Source organism: Vulpes lagopus, chromosome 19, assembly GCF_018345385.1.
Source record: "Vulpes lagopus strain Blue_001 chromosome 19, ASM1834538v1, whole genome shotgun sequence".
Taxonomy (NCBI): Eukaryota; Metazoa; Chordata; class Mammalia; order Carnivora; family Canidae; genus Vulpes; species Vulpes lagopus.
In genome coordinates this window covers 5,679,867-5,700,747 of record NC_054842.1, presented here as the reverse complement: position 1 = coordinate 5,700,747, position 20,881 = coordinate 5,679,867, and the positions used below count along the sequence as shown (strand labels likewise).

The window sequence follows — 20,881 nt, the reverse complement described above, 5'->3', positions numbered from 1 at the left end:
GTCTTAAAATATACTTTGTTTAGTATTTTTTCTTCTCATTAAAGTGTACATGCCATATTTTTTTTCTATTCTTTGTTTTCAACTTATCATGTAGACAGCATATAGTCCAGTTTTGACTTTTTTTTAACTTTTAATTGCAACTTTTTGAGCCTATCTGAAGCTTTCTTCCTTTAATTGGAAAGTTTGGTCCATTTATACTTAATTAGATTACATAAACACTTAAATTTGTGTATCCCATCTTAGTATTGATATCTTTCAGCTCCACATGTTGTTTCTCTTTTCCTCTTAGGAAAAGAGCTAGATTTATTTGTTTATTTAAAAAAATGTGATAAGATTTAACTTTTTACTTCATCATGTCACAAACATTCTCTCATTTAACACATTTCCTCTAGTTTTATGTCAAAAACATCAATTTAGCCATCCTGACATATATGTCAATGGTATATGGCTGAGGCAAGACACTGCCACCATTAGTCATCCTCCTTCGCAATTGTTCTGCACATGTGTCAACATCCTTTGCCTACATTCATAAAGCAGGTGCTAATGCCATATATTGTCAAAGTCAGTGGGTCGATTCATCCAATATCAGGAAATATATCATCAAATGCCATGTGTAATCCAATGCAGCCATATGACTAGAGTCTAGTATTTCTGTTAAAGAAAAAAAAATGCAGTTAATCTAATATAGTTTATTTCTGAGGCTTTATTCTCTTCTTATTCAATACATCCCCCAAGGGCCATTTCATCTTTTTCCCATAAATTCAGTTTTTCTATAAATTAACACTTGTGTGTACTACTTTTCTGGATAATTCCCTCTCATTTTTATCCTGCTTATCATTTCCACAGCCCCTACCATCATGCAGACCATTTCTTACCTATATTACCTTAGCCACATCTTCACATGCATCTCCTCTCCATTTACCAGCTTCTACCCCACCAGCATTAGCATAACCTGGAACTAGATAGAAGCACAAATTCTCAGGCACCACCCCAGAGTTACTGGTCACCTTGGGGTGTGATCTGGCAATCACTGATTATTTGAAAGCACACTCAGGTATTAGTACCACTGCTATACAGTAAAGATGATTTCACATTCTCTCCTACCAACATGTTATCTTTAACACCAATTGCCTTTTCCCACTAATGCTGCTGATTGAACAAGAATTATACTACTCCACAGAAAATCTGGAATATTCTTTTAATCTTTATCTAAATTATTACTTATAGTTTTGAAGTAAATTCAATTTTATCTTTGTTTCTTTTGCAGACACTAGCCAAAATGAATGAATCAGCACCTGAGTATACCTTGCCACCAAAATTGACAAGAGATTATCTACTCTGACAGTCTGTACACTATGATCCATAGACCAAATCTAGTCTATTCCTTGTTTCTGTAAATAAAATTTTACACAACACAGTCAAGCTTATTCTTTTTTTTAATGGCTGCTTTTGATTTACCCTAGCAAGGTTGAGCAGTTGTAACAGAGACCATATAGTCTGCAAAACCTAAAATATCTGCCCTTTTACAGAAAATGTTTTTTTATCTCTAATTGACATTGTTGCCAAGTATTAAGTCATCACATATTTATTAAACATATACTATTTTTTAAATATTTATTTATTTATGATAGACATGTAGAGAGAGAGAGGCAGAGACACAGGAGGAGGGAGAAGCAGGCTCCATGCCAGAAGCCCGATGTGGGACTCGATCCCGGGACTCCAGGATTGCGCCCTGGGCCAGAGGCAGGCGCCAAACCGCTGAGCCACCCAGGGATCCCTAAACATATACTATTAATCAGGCACTGGTTCAGGCACTGAAGTGAACAAGGACACAGTCCTCTGCAATCATGGAACATATATCATAATGAGGGAGGGTGGCTGAAAATAAAAGTGTACCAGTAAGTAATTAATAAGATAATTTCAGAAGGTCATTGTGCTGCAAAGAAAGCAAAGTGGATGCAGCAATGGAAAATGACTGTCCAGAAGATAGCACCATTGAGTTAGATGTCAGGAGGTCAAAAAAGAAAAAAAAAAAAAAAAAAAAAAAAAAGATGTCAGGAGGTCTCTCTAAGGAGATGGCATTGAGCTAAAACCTCTATGAAAGATGAAATAATAAAAAGAAACAAAATGTGCATAGTTCATGTGAAGAAAATGACCTTGATTTGTCCTAAAAACATAAAAAAGGCCAGCATGGCTACAGCAAAGTAGGTAACTGGGAAGATATGGGACCCTGGATAAATATTTGCAAGACTCTTGATCGATGACAAATTGTATTTTTTTTCATTTCCACTGAGTCTCATAGAAGGAAGTGATATTGATTAAAGATTGCTTACTATTCTTTTGTGTGTTAATGATTTATGTTGGTTGCACTGCAAGCATAAATGATTTTTACATCAATGGTGAGAAAAATTAGGAACTTCTGATTAAAAATTTTTTTAAAAAGAGCAAGATTAATGTCCTCTTTAGATGCAAGGTTGAAATATTGCTCCTTACTCTACCTTGATCAGGCTGTTTAAGGTGGTATCATTAAGTCAGACCTTAAAGTTTTCCACTTCCCTAAACCTAGTGATGTGAAAAAGTACAAAACAAAACTCAAAGACTATAAATAATCAAGCAAGGGAAAGATACAATAACTTGAACATGAACAAGAAATAAGTTCAAGAATATATACAAATCTCCTTTTATGTTTTTTATGGGAAAAAATGTTGACTGTAGGTGCACAGTGGGGGATGGTGGTTTGTTGGGAAGAGGAAAATGTGTTAATGAAACACTAAAAATTCAAACTAGGCATCGACAACTTAGATGTTTGCTTTAGCAGCATATATACTAAAATTAGAAAGATACAGAGAAGATTAACAGGCTCTGGTGCAAGGATAATATTCAAACACATGAAGTATTCATAGTTTTAAAAATGGGCAAAGAAGATGTATAGAGATCTCCCCCCAAAATGATATACAAATGTCTGACAAGCATGTGAAAAGATACTCAATCATTAGGTAATTGCAAATCAAAACTGTAATAAGCAGTCACCTCATGGCTCTTGGTTACTGTCGATGGGAATGAAAAAGGGTGCAACTTCTTTTCTGGCAAATAGCATGGAATTTTCTCAAAAAATTGAAATAGGACTACTAAATGATCCAGCAAGTCTACTAAATCTAAAAGAACTGAAAGCACAATCTAGGAGAGATATTTATACACCCATGTTCAGAGCAGCACTGTTGACAATAGAGTTGAAGTTGAAACAATCCAAGCATCATCAATGGATGATTGGATACATAAAATGTTGTTTATAAATACAGTATAATGTTATTTAGCCCTCAAAGAAAGGAAGGCAACTTTGATACACGTTTCAATGTGAGATGAACCTAGGGGACATAATGCTAAGTGAAATAAGTCAGACACAAAAAGATACATGTTGCATGATTCCACTTATATGAGGTATTTTGAGTAGTCCAATTCAGAGACAACAAGTAGAATGGTGGTTGCCACGGGCTGGTGAGAGGGGAGAAGAGGAGTTATTGTTTAATATATATAAAGTATTGATTTTACAGAACAAAAGAGTTTATAAGGATGGATTGTAGTGATGGTTACACAACGATGTGAATAAATTTACAGAGTTGAGATGATAGGGCAGCCCCAGTGATTCAGCAATTTAGCACTGCCTTCAGCCCAGGGCCTGATCCTGGAGACCCGGGATCAAGTCCCACGTGGGGCTCCCTGCATGGAGCCTGCTTCTCTCTCTGCCTGTGTCTCTGCCTCTCTCTGGGTGTGTGTCTCTCATGAATAAATAAATAAAAATCTTCTAAAAAAAGAGTTGAGATGATAAATATCATCATCTCAATATTTATCTTATTGATATCCTTATAAAGGATATCAATAACTTGTAGGAAAAAAAGAAGACATGGTGTCAACAGATTAGAACAGAGCTTGGGGTATTGTAGACCAGAGTAGGTATTGTTGACTTGATAATATTACATGAAAATGTCATGCAGATAGAATTTCTCACTCAAAAAAAAAAAAAAAAAAAGAATTTCTCACTCTTCAGTTGGGGGTGAAAGGATGAAGAACATAGAAAATCTTGCCCTATAAAACTGCTCAGATTGAAAAAACTAACTTAAAAATGATTTCCCTTTTAAGAAAGGGCCAGTGTGAAGTAATTTTACATAGATTCTTTCGTTTTCTCCTTTTCAATGTGTTGAAAAACAGAATATAGAAATTAGCAAAAGGTTGATCATGGCTATTTATGACTTGACTCTGCTCTATGTTTGAAATTAGGTTCATGTTCATATTTATTTGAAACATCATTATCAGTATCATTTTACTTTTATTTTTTTTATTTTAAAGATTTTATTTATTTATTTATTTATTTATTTATTTATTTTTTTATTGTTTCTCAAACACTTTTAGTGTATTTTTTTTTAATTAATTTTTATTGGTGTTCAATTTACCAATATACAGAAAAACACCCAGTGCTCATCCCGTCAAGTGTCCACCTCAGTGCCCGTCACCCATTCCCCTCCAACACCCGCCCTCCTCCCCTTCCACCACCCCTAGTTCGTTTCCCCGAGTTAGGAGTCTTTATGTTCTGTCTCCCTTCCTGATATTTCCCAACATTTCTTTTCCCTTCCTTTATATTCCCTTTCACTATTATTCATATTCCCCAAATGAATGAGAACATACACTGTTTGTCCTTCTCCGATTGACTTATTTCACTCAGCATAATACCCTCCAGTTCCATCCACGTTGAAGCAAATGGTGGGTATTTGTCGTTTCTAATTGCTGAGTAATATTCCATTGTATACATAGACCACATCTTCTTTATCCATTCATCTTTCGATGGACACCGAGGCTCCTTCCACAGTTTGGCTATTGTGGCCATTGCTGATAGAAACATCGGGGTGCAGGTGTCCCGACGTTTCATTGCATCTGAATCTTTGGGGTAAATCCCCAACAGTGCAATTGCTGGGTCGTAGGGCAGGTCTATTTTTAACTCTTTGAGGAACCTCCACACAGTTTTCCAGAGTGGCTGCACCAGTTCACATTCCCACCAACAGTGTAAGAGGGTTCCCTTTTCTCCGCATCCTCTCCAACATTTGTTGTTTCCTGCCTTGTTAATTTTCCCCATTCTCACTGGTGTGAGGTGGTATCTCATTGTGGTTTTGATTTGTATTTCCCTGATGGCAAGTGATGCAGAGCATTTTCTCATGTGCATGTTGGCCATGTCCATGTCTTCCTCTGTGAGATTTCTCTTCATGTCTTTTGCCCATTTCATGATTGGATTGTTTGTTTCTTTGGTGTTGAGTTTAATAAGTTCTTTATAGATTTTGGAAACTAGCCCTTTATCTGATATGTCATTTGCAAATATCTTCTCCCATTCTGTAGGTTGTCTTTTAGTTTTGTTGACTGTATCCTTTGCTGTGCAAAAGCTTCTTATCTTGATGAAGTCCCAATAGTTCATTTTTGCTTTTGTTTCTTTTGCCTTCGTGGATGTATCTTGCAAGAAGTTACTGTGGCCAAGTTCAAAAAGGGTGTTGCCTGTGTTCTCCTCTAGGATTTTGATGGAATCTTGTCTCACATTTAGATCTCTCATCCATTTTGAGTTTATCTTTGTGTATGGTGAAAGAGAGTGGTCCAGTTTCATTCTTCTGCATGTGGATGTCCAATTTTCCCAGCACCATTTATTGAAGAGACTGTCTTTCTTCCAATGGATAGTCTTTCCTCCTTTATCGAATATTAGATGGCCGTACATTTCAGGGTCCACTTCTGGGTTCTCTATTCTGTTCCATTGATCTATGTGTCTGTTTTTGTGCCAGTACCACACTGTCTTGATGACCACAGCTTTGTAATACAACCTGAAATCTGGCATTGTGATGCCCCCAGCTAAGGTTTTCTTTTTTAAAATTCCCCTGGCTATTCGGGGTCTTTTCTGATTCCACACAAATCTTAAAATAATTTGTTCTAACTCTCTGAAGAAAGTCCATGGTATTTTGATAGGGATTGCATTAAACGTATAAATTGCCCTGGGTAACATTGACATTTTTACAATATTAATTCTGCCAATCCATGAGCATGGAATACTTTTCCATCTCTTTGTGTCTTCCTCAATTTCTTTCAGAAGTGTTCTATAGTTTTTAGGGTATAGATCTTTTACCTCTTTGGTTAGGTTTATTCCTAGGTATCTTATGCTTTTGGGTGCAATTGTAAATGGGATTGACTCCTTAATTTCTCTTTCTTCAGTCTCATTGTTAGTGTATAGAAATGCCATTGATTTCTGGGCATTGATTTTGTATCCTGCCACGCTACCAAATTGCTGTATGAGTTCTAGCAATCTGGGGGTGGAGGCTTTTGGGTTTTCTATGTAGAGTATCATGTCATCGGCGAAGAGGGAGAGTTTGACTTCTTCTTTGCCAATTTGAATGCCTTTAATGTCTTTTTGTTGTCTGATTGCTGAGGCGAGGACTTCCAGAACTATGTTGAACAGCAGTGGTGAGAGTGGACATCCCTGTCTTGTTCCTGATCTTAGGGGAAAGGCTCCCAGTGCTTCCCCATTGAGAATGATATTTGCTGTGGGCTTTTCGTAAATGGCTTTTAAGATGTCGAGGAAAGTTCCCTCTATCCCAACACTCTGAAGGGTTTTGATCAGGAATGGATGCTGTATTTTGTCAAATGCTTTCTCTGCATCTAATGAGAGTATCATATGGTTCTTGGTTTTTCTCTTGCTGATATGATGAATCACATTGATGGTTTTACGAGTGTTGAACCAGCCTTGTGTCCCAGGGATAAATCCTACTTGGTCATGGTGAATAATTTTCTTAATGTGTTGTTGGATCCTATTGGCTAGTATCTTGTTGAGAATTTTTGCATCCATGTTCATCAGGGATATTGGTCTGTAATTCTCCTTTTTGGTGGGGTCTTTGTCTGGTTTCGGAATTAAGGTGATGCTGGCCTCATAGAACGAATTTGGAAGTACTCCATCTCTTTCTATCTTTCCAAACAGCTTTAGTAGAATAGGTATGATTTCTTCTTTAAACGTTTGATAGAATTCCCCTGGGAAGCCATCTGGCCCTGGACTCTTGTGTCTTGGGAGGTTTTTGATGACTGCTTCAATTTCCTCCCTGGTTATTGGCCTGTTCAGGTTTTCTATTTCTTCCTGCTCCAGTTTTGGTAGTTTGTGGCTTTCCAGGAATGCGTCCATTTCTTCTAGATTTCCTAATTTATTGGCGTACAGCTGTTCATAATATGTTTTTAAAATCGTTTGTATTTCCTTGGTGTTGGTAGTGATGTCCCCTTTCTCATTCATGATTTTATTAATTTGAGTCTTCTCTCTCTTCTTTTTAATAAGGTTGGCTAATGGTTTATCTATCTTATTAATTCTTTCAAAGAACCAACTCCTGGTTCTGTTGATCTGTTCCACAGTTCTTTTGGTCTCGATATCATTGAGTTCTGCTCGAATTTTAATTAACTCTCTTCTTCTGCTGGGGGTGGGGTCTATTTGTTGCTTTTTCTCTAGTTCCTTTATGTGTAAGGTGAGCTTTTGAATTTGAGATCTTTCCAGTTTTTGAATGTATGCTTGTATTGCGATGTATTTCCCCCTCAGGACGGCTTTTGCTGCATCCCAAAGATTTTGAACGGTTGTATCTTCATTTTCATTAGTTTCCATGAATCTTTTTAATTCTTCCTTAATTTCCTGGTTGACCTTTTCATCTTTTAGCAGGATGGTCCTTAACCTCCACGTGTTTGTGGTCCTTCCATATTTCTTGTTGTGATTAAGTTCTAATTTCAAGGCATTATGGTCTGAGAATATACAGGGGACTATCCCGATCTTTTGGTATCGGTTCAGACCCGATTTGTGACCCAGTATGTGGTCTATTCTGGAGAAAGTTCCATGTGCACTTGAGAAGAATGTGTATTCAGTTGAGTTTGGATGTAAAGTTCTGTAGATATCTGTGATATCCATCTGGTCCAGTGTATCATTTAAAGCTCTCGTTTCTTTGGAGATGTTGTGCTTAGAAGACCTATCCAGGGTAGAAAGAGCTAGATTGAAGTCACCAAGTATAAGTGTATTATTATCAAGGTATTTCTTGAGTTTGGTTATTAATTGGTTTAAATATTTGGCAGCTCCCACATTCGGGGCATATATATTGAGGAGTGTTAAGTCCTCTTGTTGGATAGATCCTTTGAGTATGAGATAGTGTCCCTCTTCATCTCTCACTATAGTCTTCGGGGTAAATTTTAATTTATCTGATATAAGGATGGCAACCCCTGCTTTCTTTTGAGGACCATTTGAATGGTAAATGGTTCTCCAACCTTTTATTTTCAGGTTGTAGGTGTCCTTCTGTCTAAAATGAGTCTCTTGTAGACAGCAAATAGATGGGTCCTGCTTTTTTATCCAGTCTGAAACCCTGCGCCTTTTGATGGGGTCATTAAGCCCGTTCACTTTCAGAGTTACTATTGATAGATATGAGTTTAGTGTCATCATATCTATTCAGTCCTTGTTTTTGTGGATTGTTCCACTGAACTTCTTCTTAAAGGGGAATTTTAAGAGTCCCCCTTAAAATTTCTTGCAGAGCTGGTTTGGAGGTTACATATTCTTTCAGTTCCTGCCTGTCTTGGAAGCTCTTTATCTCTCCTTCCATTTTGAATGAAAGCCTTGCGGGGTAAAGTATTCTTGGTTGCATGTTCTTTTCATTTAGGACCCTGAATATATCCTGCCAGCCCTTTCTGGCCTGCCAGGTCTCTGTGGAGAGGTCTGCTGTTACCCTAATATTCCTCCCCATAAAAGTCAGGGACTTTTTTTCTCTTGCTGCTTTAAGGATCTTCTCCTTATCTTTGGAATTTGCAAGCTTCACTATTAAATGTCGAGGTGTTGAACGGTTTTTGTTGATTTTAGGGGGGATCTCTCTATTTCCTGGATCTGAATGCCTGTTTCCCTTCCCAGATTCGGAAAGTTTTCAGCTAGGATTTGTTCAAATACATATTCTGGCCCTCTGTCCCTTTCCGCGCCCTCGGGAACCCCAATTAAACGTAGGTTTTTCTTCCTCAGGCTATCATTTATTTCCCTTAATCTATCCTCATGGTCTTTTAATTGCCTGTCTCTTTTTTCCTCAGTTTCCCTCTTTGCCATCAACTTGTCTTCTATGTCACTCACTCGTTCTTCCACCTCGTTAACCCTCGTCATTAGGACTTCTAGCTTGGATTGCATCTCATTTAATTGATTTTTAATTTCTGCCTGATTGGATCTAAATTCTGCAGTCATGAAGTCTCTTGAGTCCTTTATGGTTTTTTCTAGAGCCACCAGTAGCTGTAAAATAGTGCTTCTGAATTGGCTTTCTGACATTGAATTGTAATCCATATTTTGTAACTCTGTGGGAGAGTGGGCTGTTTCTGATTCTTTTTTTTGAGGGGTTTTCCTTCTAGTCATTTTGCTCAGTGCAGAGTGGCCAAAAACAAGTTGTATTGGGAAAAGGAGAAAAAGAGAGAGAAGGAAAAAAAAGAGAAAAAGAAAAAAGAGAAAGAAGAAAAAAATAGGGGAAAAAGAGAAGAAAAAGAAAGAAAAAGAAAGAAAGGAGAAAAAAGAAAAAAGAGGGGTGGGGGAAGCAATCAGAAATCAAGAAGAAAGAGAGAAAAAAAAAGCACAAAACAAAACAAAACAAAACAAAAACAAAAACAAAAACAAAAAAACAAAAAACAAAAAAAACCACGGGGGAGTATCTTCCGATTCTGTGTACTTTAAGTCCCTTGATTTCCCTTGGAACTGGTCCGTCTCGCTGGTCTTCTGGGGGAGGGGCCTGCTGTGCTGATTCTCAGGTGTTAGCACTTGGGGGAGCTGCTCTGCCCCTGCCTGGTGCAGGGCTCGGTGGGGGTTGTTCACCCCGTGAGGCCCCGGGAGGAAGCCACAGTGGCGGGGGCAGCTCTGGGACCCTGGAGTCAGCCCCCGCAGTAGCTCCGGGGCTCTCCTTCTGCAGGGCCTGGGGGCTCCGGGGCGGGGCCGCTGATCTGCTCAGTTCCAGGCAGGAGCGTCCTTGCTGTCCTGGGCCCTCCCGGCCTCTGCCTGTCCCGGGGGAGGCCGGATCCTGGGCTGTGTCCCGGCGCCCTGTGCTCCGGAGCCTGCGCTGTTGGATTCGCGCTCCCGGCGGTGCAGCCCCCTCCGCGGAGCCGCCGCCCGAGCCTCTCCGAGCTGTTCCCGGAGCCGCGCAGCCCCCTCCGCGCGGAGCTTCTTCCTCTGCGCGAGCCGCCGCCGCTGAGCTGTTCCCGGAGCCGCGCAGCCCCCTCCGCGGAGCCGCCGCCCGAGCCCCTCCGAGCTGTTCCCGGAGCCGCGCAGCCCCCTCCGCGCGGAGCTTCTTCCTCCGCCCGAGCCGCCGCCGCTGAGCTGTTCCCGGAGCCGCGCAGCCCCCTCCGCGGAGCCGCCGCCCGAGCCCCTCCGAGCTGTTCCCGGAGCCGCGCAGCCCCCTCCGCGGAGTCGCCGCCCGAGCCCCCCGAGCTGCTCCGGGTCCCGCCGAGCGCTGCAGCCCTTAGGGAGCTCGGTGCACTCTCCGGGGCGCAGTTCCTCTGTTACTGCCCCAGGGAGCCCGAGGGCGTCCCCGCCTTTCTGGGGATCCTGCTCCAATTCCCCGGGAGGCCTTTCCGCGGGGAAGGTCGGTGCAGCTCCTGCTCCTGCGGGACGGGGCTCTCCTGTCCTGGGGACACTCGCCCCGGCCTCAGCCCGGCTCCTCGGGGCCCCTCCCCCTTGGAGGCCTTTTGTTTCTTTATTTCTTTTTCCCCGTCTTCCTGCCTTGATAGAAGCGCGAACTCTTCTCACTGTAGCGTTCCAGCTGGTCTCTCTTTAAATCTCAGGCCGAATTCGTAGGTTTTCAGGATGATTGGATAGGTAATTTGCTGAGGACAGGTGACCTGGGGACCCTACTCCTCCGCCATCTTGCCCCTCCCCCTTAAAGATTTTATTTATTTATTTATGTGAGACACACACACAAAGAGAGAGAGAGAGAGGCAGAGACACAGGCAGAGGGAGAAACAGGCTCCATGTAGGTAGCCTGACGTGGGACTTGATCCTGGGTCTCCAGGATCAAGCCCTAGGCTGAAGGAGGCGCTAAACCACTGAGCCGCCCAGGCTGCCCCTTTCAGTATCATTTTAAAGATGAACAAACTGGGACTCCTGGGTGGCTCGTGGTTGAGCATATGCCTTTGGCTTAGGTGGTGATCCCAGGGTTCTGGGATCGAGTGCCATATCAGACTCCCCGCAGGGAGCCTGCTTTTCCCTCTGCCTCTGTCTCTGCTTCTCTCTCTGTGTTTCTCACGAACAAATAAAGAACATCTTTAAAATAAATTATAAAGGTTAACAAACTGAAGGTGAAGAGACTGAAGAACTGTAAGTGGTAAGAATTTCCAGTGGAGTTGAATAATGACCTATTCCTGTCTGGATCTAAAACTTAAGTTCTTGGTAGTGAAACACTCTATTTCTTTTCTGTAACTTCTATTAGAACCCAATTTCTCTATGCATCCACATGGACTTTGGAAATGTAGAGAATAAAAGATGGCAATTCACAGGAAGCTGCTATTTATAAACTCACAAACCATCTCCTTTCCACATGACCCACCCAGAGAATTAATTTCTTACTGTCTTCCTCAGCATTGGCTGTAGTCAAAGACTTCATAAATGGCTAAGCTACGGGAGACAAATCCCTGCTTTGGGTCACAAGAAGATGTAGATTCATTACCTAGCTCTGCTATATGCCAAGTACATTAGTGTGGGCAAGATTCAATCGCTGCAATTAAGTTTCCTCATCTGTAAAATTATTTTGTCTACCTCATAATGTTGTTGTAACAGTTAAGGGAGATAACATATGTGCAAGTACTTTAAACAATAAAATTGCATATAAGTGGAGGCTATAATTGTCATCTAAATCCCTGTAAATCCAGGAGGAAGGATCTTAACCACCAGTTAGAGATTACAAAGAAAACCTTTTAAGAATCCTAAAAATAGGATCTTTCAATGTATTACCTATTGCAATAAAGCATTCAGAGATTAAAATATGAGAATATTCCTTTAATAATTTATTTTGAGAATAGTAGAGAAATAGAGCTTTTCTGTCACAGAATATTTAGTGTTCTGTCTTAATTTCTTATCAAGAAAGTACATTTTCTTTATTTTATGCATAAGAAATTATAATTTGGAATCATAGAATCCTACAGTGGAGTTTATAAATCTTTTATTTATGTGTAAAAATTAAATAATGAAAATCTTGATTCTGAGAGATTAAGTATTGTTTAATGATAGAAGATTAGGGGTCAATCTAAATTCTAATAATGTCTGTAGATGATTTTGATCAAATTCTTAAATGTTTATAACCTCCTTTTTCTATCTGTTAAAATGAAGAACAATTTGTTTGGGTTAGTTTGGGCTCTCTACAAACAGTACCTGAGACATGGATTTGGATATAATTCATTTGAAAGGTAATCACAGAAAGCAGAGTGAGGAAAACAGGACAATGAAATAATAAGGAAGAAAAGGTAATGAAAGATGCATCTCTAAACCAGCTTCTCTGGTGGACAACTAAAGCTCAGTTGCTCTGGGGATTGTGCAAGGAACTCCATAGAATTCATCTCAAGATGATCTCTCCAAAGGGAAGAAATCTGAGGTAATTATCCACTGACTCCTGTCCCTCATTGGTTAAGGACTGCTCCCAACCTGCGTAGCTTTAAGGCTTTAGAGGAACTCTGAAAGGCAGGAAAGCAGAGAGTCACGGAACCGTGCATTTGTGGGAGGTGGGTGCGGCCAAGTGCACTGCAAACAAGTAAGCACAAGAGAACGTTTTGTACCTTATTAGTTGCTGTGATGACTAAGTAAATAGATATGGGTCTACTTAGAATGGTGCTTCAAATATTGTAAAAACCATAAATGAGAGCTGATGTTTTTATTAGACTAAGAGATTTGTTTATAGACACTACTAATTGGTTGGGATTTTGCTCCGGCCCCCTAATGCTTACTCTTTATTTATTTTTTTTTAATGTATGCATTCTCTCCTGTACTCTGTTACTAAGTATATCTTTCCATGATTTGCATAGGTATGTCTCTGTGTCAATATGATCAGTCTTCTTTTCTCCTTAGCAGTTTATACAATTTATTATCTCATCAATGAGGTCCTATTTAAATGGCAACTCATTGGAAAAAAAAGATCAAGTGGTTTGTTCAATCTTCTGTAATTGTGAGGACCTAGAAAAATTTTATGGATAGGAAGATGTTTGATAAATATTATGCTTTTCAACATGGTTATAAAGTGAATGTCTTTCAATTGCCCTCACCGCTGAGTTTTACCACTGTTTAAAACACATGGCCTTATTACTTCAATGAAAATTCAAATTCATAGCTCCTATTAGCATTGCAGACAATTTCTGGCCTACTTTCCCTGGATATTAATGGAAGTTTAGATCTTTTAATGAGCTTAGTACAGAAAGAATTTTGGTATTCACATAAACTACCGCCCCACTCTTAGCCTAGGGCTACAGAGAAAACAGTCACTATATTGGTCAGGTAACTTCAAAGATACTTAACTGTTAGAAAAGCCACTAGTTACTGCATAAACAACAAATGCACAGTCATTTTTGGTGCATTTCAATGCCAAATTTAACTTCCTGGACACAACTTTTACTTGGTCTCCTCTTACCTCCCTGATACATCCGTTTCCTCCTTATTTCATTGTTTTTCAAATTTCCAGGTAACATCAGGGCTCAGCATTTGGAAAGATTCTCTTCATCAATCCCCATGCACTTGTCAGCCAAATCTTCCTTCCTGAACTTCAGGAACATGTAACTGATTATGTGTACAATATCACAACTTTGATGCTGTGATAGATTAAACTATTTTTAAAAAGCCACTGATTCTACTCTGGCTTTATATATATCTTTTCTTTTATATATATATATATATATATATATATATATATATATATATATATATATATATATCTTTTCAATGTGATATTGATAGTCCTATCAAGAGGTTGAATCTTCTTTGTCCCATCGAATCTTGGTTGAATCTATAACTTATTTCATTGATCTCTTTCATGTAGTGAAAGGGATATTGTGTAAGTTGCAAGCCAAAACTCAAAGTAACTTGCAATTTTCATACTTTCTTATCTTGCCCTGAAATTTCCACATCAAAGAGTCTAGGATGGGGGCTCAGTTAGTTAAAGTCTACCTGTGGCTCAGGTCATGATCCCGGTATCCTGGGATCTAGCCCTGCGTCAGTGGGGGAGGGGAGGGACTGCTCAGCAGGGAGTCTGCTTCTCGCTCTCCCCCTCCCCATCCTCCTTGCTCATACTATCTCCCTCCCTCTCTCTCTCTCGCACTCAAAATAAAAAAATAAAAAATAAAAAATAAAAACAAAAACAAAAACAGAAACAAAAACCTAGGATAGTGTATCAGAAGACAAGATCGTGTGGAGGAGAATGATCTATCCCATCTGAGACTGAGACACCATAGGTCAACTATCCTGCAATTAATCCACTAGCTTATTGTGGTTACAAGTAACCCCCTATGAGGTCTGCGGAACCAGTCAACTGAGCTCAGACCCAGTTGCTAATACAAAGATTCATCAACCAAATAAACCACAAAATTTTGTAGCAGTTTGTTACATAGTTATAGCATCTGATACAGATGTTAAAGAGATATTGCCAATTTAAGATACACAAGGTTGAACCTTTGGCTATATTCCCTAAACCTAATACTCCTCAGTTTCCCTTTTAGAAAACACTGGTCATTTCTATCTTCCAATACCTCAAGTCAGATATTTTACAATCATCCTTGCCACCTTTATTTCCGTTATGTCCAAGCCATCAGCAAATTTTGTCATCTTTTCCTTACTACCCTAAATTGGAGCACTTTTCTCTGTTCTCCATTGCTTATATGCTGCTTCAAGGCAGATGATTGCAGTTAAAACCTGAATTATTTCATTGCTTCTGCCTTGATCCTCTGAAAGCTATTCTCTTCATAGTACTAAGAATAATCTTTTAAATCATAAATTATATCAGGTCCTTTCTCTTACCAAAATTCCTTCACTGAAAACAAGTTTTTGTTCCTTACAAAGTTAAATACACAATTATATGTAACTAGGCAATTCTGCTCCTAGGTATATATCCAAAATAGTTGAAAACGGGTGTCAAACAAAATTGCAAATGAATGTGCATGGAAAAGTTATTCACAATAGCCAAAAGGTAGAAACAACTCAAATGTCCATCAGTACATGAATGGATAAATTAATCTTCATGTATTCATATATTATTGCAATATTTTTCAGCCATAAAAAGAAATTAAGTGCTAATACATGCTACAACATGGATGAACCTAAAAAACAGTACACTAAGTCACAAAAGGTCACAGAAAGACTTCATGTATAAGAAATATCCAGAGTAGGTTAATCCACTGGACAAAAAGCAGATTGATGGTTACCAAGGGTTGAGGGTAGGAGGACATGGGGGGTCATTCCTTAATGGTATGGGTATTCAGAGTCTTAGTTTAGACTCATGAAAATGTTTTGAACTGGATCAAGGTGGTAGTTGCACAACACTATAATGTACTAAACGAATTGTTTACTTTAAAATAGATAAAAGGGATTAAGAGTATGCTTATTGTAATGAGCACTGAGTAATACATAGAAATGTTGAACCATTGTACTGTACTCCTGAAACTAACATAAGACTGTATGTTCATTACACTTACATAAAAAATATTTAAAAAATAAAATGGTTAATTTTAAGTTATGTGAGTTCCACCTCAATTTAAAAAAAATATTTCAATGGTTTCTCATGTTACACAGAGGAGCTGCCAAAAGCCTCACAAAGATGTATGTGTCCCTGTGTGGTCTAGCCTCTACTTCCATTCTTCCTTCTTCTCTCTCCTCTCCTGCTAGATGCATCTCTGTGTTGCTTGTCAAACATTCCTTGTGTTCTTTTGTTTTAAGATTCATGCATCCTTGATTTCTCTTGTCTGGACGGCTTTTACCCTAGACTGTAACACAACTCACTCTCTACTACCTTTCAGTTTATTAAGTTTATTTAATTTTTTGGCCTATTGAGTCTGTTATAGAAGCAAGAACAGTAATATGCATAATGTCAAAAATGTTGGTTACATCTAGTCCCCTTGGGAATATTTTTCCAGATCCTAAGTTAGTGCATACCGACCTAAGCTGCCAAAACTTCTTAAGAAAAAGAACATGAAACCTCCAAAGGCAAACATCTACAAATTGAAAGTAAAGTTCACAAAGGAAAGCTGAGTGTCTCGATATGCTACTAATGTCCCAGATACTTGGGTTATCTGTTGTTATGGTGATGGGAGGGATTGTGAAATATTGTACCAAGTACCTTAGTTTCATCTTAGTTCCATTCTTTTGACAAAGGCTATAAACATTCTGGAACCTGATTACATTGCACTGTCAGAGATCACTGAATATTTTTTCATTCTCATGAGATTTGTTTTGCTACATATTACTCTAGAAACTCAGAAAAGCTACTAAAAATAAGCATGGCTGCTAGTGGTGGTAACATAAACTATTTCTCATGAAACAAGCCAGGTAAGTCAAGGTTTAATATCTGCAACCCAGCCTAAGGTAAGAGGGGTCTTACTGGAATATAGCCTACAAACAAAAGCTAGAAGTTGGCTGTAATTGGAATGGAGAATCTCATCTAATTTATAAACAGTGACAATCCAAATCTAGTTTAGAATATATAATCTCTCCATGTATGTGATCTATCTATATAATCTATCTCAATATCCATATTAATAACTTTATATGCATCCTTTCTTTTACTTTTGTTCTTTCTGCCCCTATACTGATAAAAACACTACATAAATTCCTGGAGATATTTACATGTTTCTTTGGGTAAAAAGTGCGTGCTTCCACACCTTGGTAAGTATAGTAACGTTATCAGTAGGTCATTTAAGGACAGATAGTGAGCCAACTCCAAACATGGGGAGAATGATGGCACTGGTGCCCACAAGGCATGGGATTTATAAGGAATGAAGGCTGGTATATTCAGAGATCCTTTTTCCATCTACAAACTTTCTTCTTCCTTCAAGACAATTTACTCTATTTGACTAGATATCCAGAAGTTCAGGTCTAATTTGAAATAAGTATTGCTCTTTGCATGTGCCTAGTTTCACCTTGATTTTTAAAAAATTTAAGTGAAACAAGATTTCAACTCTTGAAGTAATTCGTAGTGTATGGTGGACTGTATATCGACAGAGCTCTCCTTCAATCTTAGGGCTATAACTGTTCTGAATGCTGATCACCAAACTACGAATGAGATCTCTATACAGACAGAACAGAGCTAATTTCCCGATTGATTTGCAATCACTTATTTTGAATATGCATACATATTCTTTAATGTATGCTTTAAAAGTCCTTTGAAAGAAAAGAGAAAAAATATTAACAAGCTTTTGACATATGTGCTATATGCAAAACTGATAGGTTGTTTTTTAATGTTTTAGCTCATGATTCACTTCTTAAAACACATGAAAAACTACAAATTATTGGAGCAAAGTAGCAAGAATACTTTATGACATGCACAGTAATAATCCAATAAGCGTTTTAATCAGTTTTTAAAAAGGGTTACTTTTGTTATAACAACTAGGCATTTAATATTTGATTATTGAATAAGAATAAATTCAATATGACTTTTGTATATTTCTCGATTAAATTCTGAGTTCATTTGACTTCATTCTTTTTATACATGGTAACTTTCTCTGGTATAACTCACATTCAGAAACTAGCAAAGAAGAACTATACATCCATCAGTTTACTAATTTTATCATTCATCCATTCCATCTTTTATTTGTTCAAGTGATATATTTATTGAACACTGATGATGGCAAGCCTTGTTCCAGGTGTTGGAAATCAAGGAATATGGAACAAACAGTGGCATATCATGCATATCATGGCATGTATTAAAATAAAGGAAAATATAAGTTGCATGTGAACTTATATTAGAGGCATCTAAACTTGGTGAATAAGATGGGGCTTTCAGAAAAAAAGTAACATCTTAGCTGCAATCTACAAAGCGAGAAGGACTTGGTCAAGTGAGTAAAGGTATTGGATGGAAAAGGATGTTTCAGACAGAAGAGAAGTAATAACACAGAGTTTGACACATTGGAGAATTGGTGGGAATTTACTGGGGCTATAGCGTGAAACTCAATACTATGAGGATTCAGTGTTCAAACTGGACTTCTTCAGGAGAAAGCTAGTGTTTTACAAAACTTTTTTTTTTTTCTGTGGATATTCACATAACATTTATTTATACTTCAACTACAGCAGATTTTACAGTGTATTAATATTAATAGTTCATACTTCTCTTTGTCTCCCAAAACAAACCTTTTTAAGTTTGAACTTCATACAGGAATCATGAGATCCTAGAATAGAAGAGCATTAATAACTAACGATTAGGATTCAAATCTGTTTTTATTGCTTTTATAGAATATCTGATTTCTTAATTTCTAAACCCTGTCTACATAAGTTTTCCTAAATAAGAAATATTCCCATTGGCCTTCTTGATCCTCTGACCTGGGCTAAATGTAGACTGTTTAAAAGTCCAGAATTCTCCCTAATGTAGCTTGCAAATCTGACCCATGACAAATTATCCAGGCTTCTCTAAGGTGGGGAGATGTGCAGCTTGAGAAAGTGTACTTGGTAAAAGCCTTATTTCAATTAACACAAATACACTCAGAGAAGGGGTTAAGAACCTATGAGGATTTTCTAGTTAAGAAGTAGAAACCTCAAAGGCACAGAAAAATATTTGAGAGTTGGAGAAGGCATCAAAAACTCTGGGTGGGGCAGAGCATCTAGAATGGTTTGAGTCAAGTTATGGTGTTGGACTGATGGCTTGAGATTTTTGGGACAGTGAATAAGGTACACAGGGCTGGGCATCATGGTGGATTACACTCAATTGTCCTTTGTTGCCGAGAGGGTTTAGGGGCTGAAATTTGCCTGGCTCAGACTCAGAACTGACTCTCCGTGAACCTAGAAGCTGCTTTGCCCTGGATGACCTAGCTCATAATTGCAGTTTGAAAAGAAGCCTATGAAAAGAGTGGTATTTTGAAATTTTCTATAGTTGTATGCAGGCTTGCCAATAACTATATTATGCAGTCCAAAACATGCTTAGCATGATTTTAAAACGCCCTCAGACACCTCTCCCAACTTAGCTCATTCTAACACTTTGCTCATAAACTTTGTGCTCCATTTAGACAAAACCACTGCTTAAATCCATGACACCAAACCAGCTCTCTGCACTAGGCTCTTGCACTGGTAGGGTTCATCATCCTGATTCCTCTGTTGTGGACCACTTCTAATTTCCACTTTGATAGGAAACTGCCCAGTATACTCTGTGTTCCCACAGTGCTTTGTATAACATAACATTTGTGGTTGCATGTCATTCATACACACTTTGTTCCTAATAACCAGTCTTTTTCAACTTTATTTTTTTTTTTTCTGTTTTAACCACAAGTTCACTTAAGCAATATACTCCCAAGGGGATATTCAATATTATAAACTATTTATTCTCCTATGTTAGTAATTCGTTTGCTTCCATATTTAGGAAAGCATATTAGAATCATGGGAGTGAAACATTAAAAGGAAAACCTTGAATCTATTTTATATAATAGGTAAGTCATCTGTAAATTTTAGTGTTTTAACAAATAATAGCAAATGCTTCATAATTTAATAGATTCACCAGTAAAAGATGAGGATATATGGAATCTTTTGCTTTTTCCTTGTGTTCCAAGATGGATGCCATGCCTGAAATACTGTCAGAGCTTAGCACATATAAGTATAATGATTCTATGAATGAATGAATGAATGAATAGAATGAATGAATGAACTATTTGGGTAATTGACATTATATTTTCACATAAAGCTATGCTCAGGAAGATACTGAATTTCAAAGGAACCCAATGACACCTACATCTCTATCAACAGCTATTCTGAATAATTAGATATCTGGCACAAACCCCCAAAACCTTGAATTAAGAATTTGAAATCACAGGCCACCAAGATGAGTGCCTGTATGTATATAGATGTTGTATGTATATGGTATGTATATAGATGGTTGTGCGAGGGATATAAGACAAAAACTCCCGTATCTCTTGCTGAATTTTGTTCAGGCAAAACATAGCTATTGAGCACAGAAACTACAACTGAACTGCCATGGGAGTTACTGGTTGTGTTTACAGAACTGCTGTGGATGCTTTGTATCAAGGGCAAGTCATCAAAGGCCATAGTCAGAACTGTGACCACTGGGCCAATGTGACATAGACCTTTCAGGGGAGGGAAATGTCTTCATCACTAGCAATCCCTTTGGGCTGTTCCACTTGAGAAACTGACTCTGCCAAGGACACAATTCAGTTCCTTTGGATTAAGAACAATGTCAGTCATTAAGTGTGTGCCTTAGGTTCAGGTCATGATACTCCTGGGATCCAGCCCCCCAGCGGGGTCCCTGCTCAGCTGCTTCTCTCTCTCTCAAATAAATAAATAAATAAATAAATAAATAAATAAATAAATATTATATATATATATTAAAGAGCATTGACAGAAAGTGTGAAACCAGAGATTTTACAGAGAGTGAGAGGAACAGAACATTCTGCACTTTAAGTTGGTCTCAGTGTGTGGAACAAGAGAAGAGGTTCTAGAGCCTGTTACCTGAGTTTGCTCTCCAGCCTCCTCACCTCCTCACTATGCAACACTGGAAATAGGACTCTGAGGTGCCTAGTACTCCCAGATGTAGTACTGAAGGCCACCAATATATGAGGGCCCAAGACACTGGTCTCAAGTCCTCAGATAACCCTCTTTCAAAACCCCTTAGACCTGGGATTTCAAGCCCCAGAATGGCCTGCAATCTTT

At 38.5% G+C, this 20,881-nt stretch overlaps 1 non-coding gene across 1 annotated transcript; it reads left to right on the top strand.

Annotated features, from left to right (window-relative positions):
• Positions 1-2,806: 2,806 nt before the first annotated feature.
• LOC121479198 lies at positions 2,807-2,908 on the top strand. Its single transcript, XR_005984698.1, has one exon. It is a non-coding gene; the product is annotated as a U6 spliceosomal RNA (small nuclear RNA).
• Positions 2,909-20,881: the final 17,973 nt, after the last annotated feature.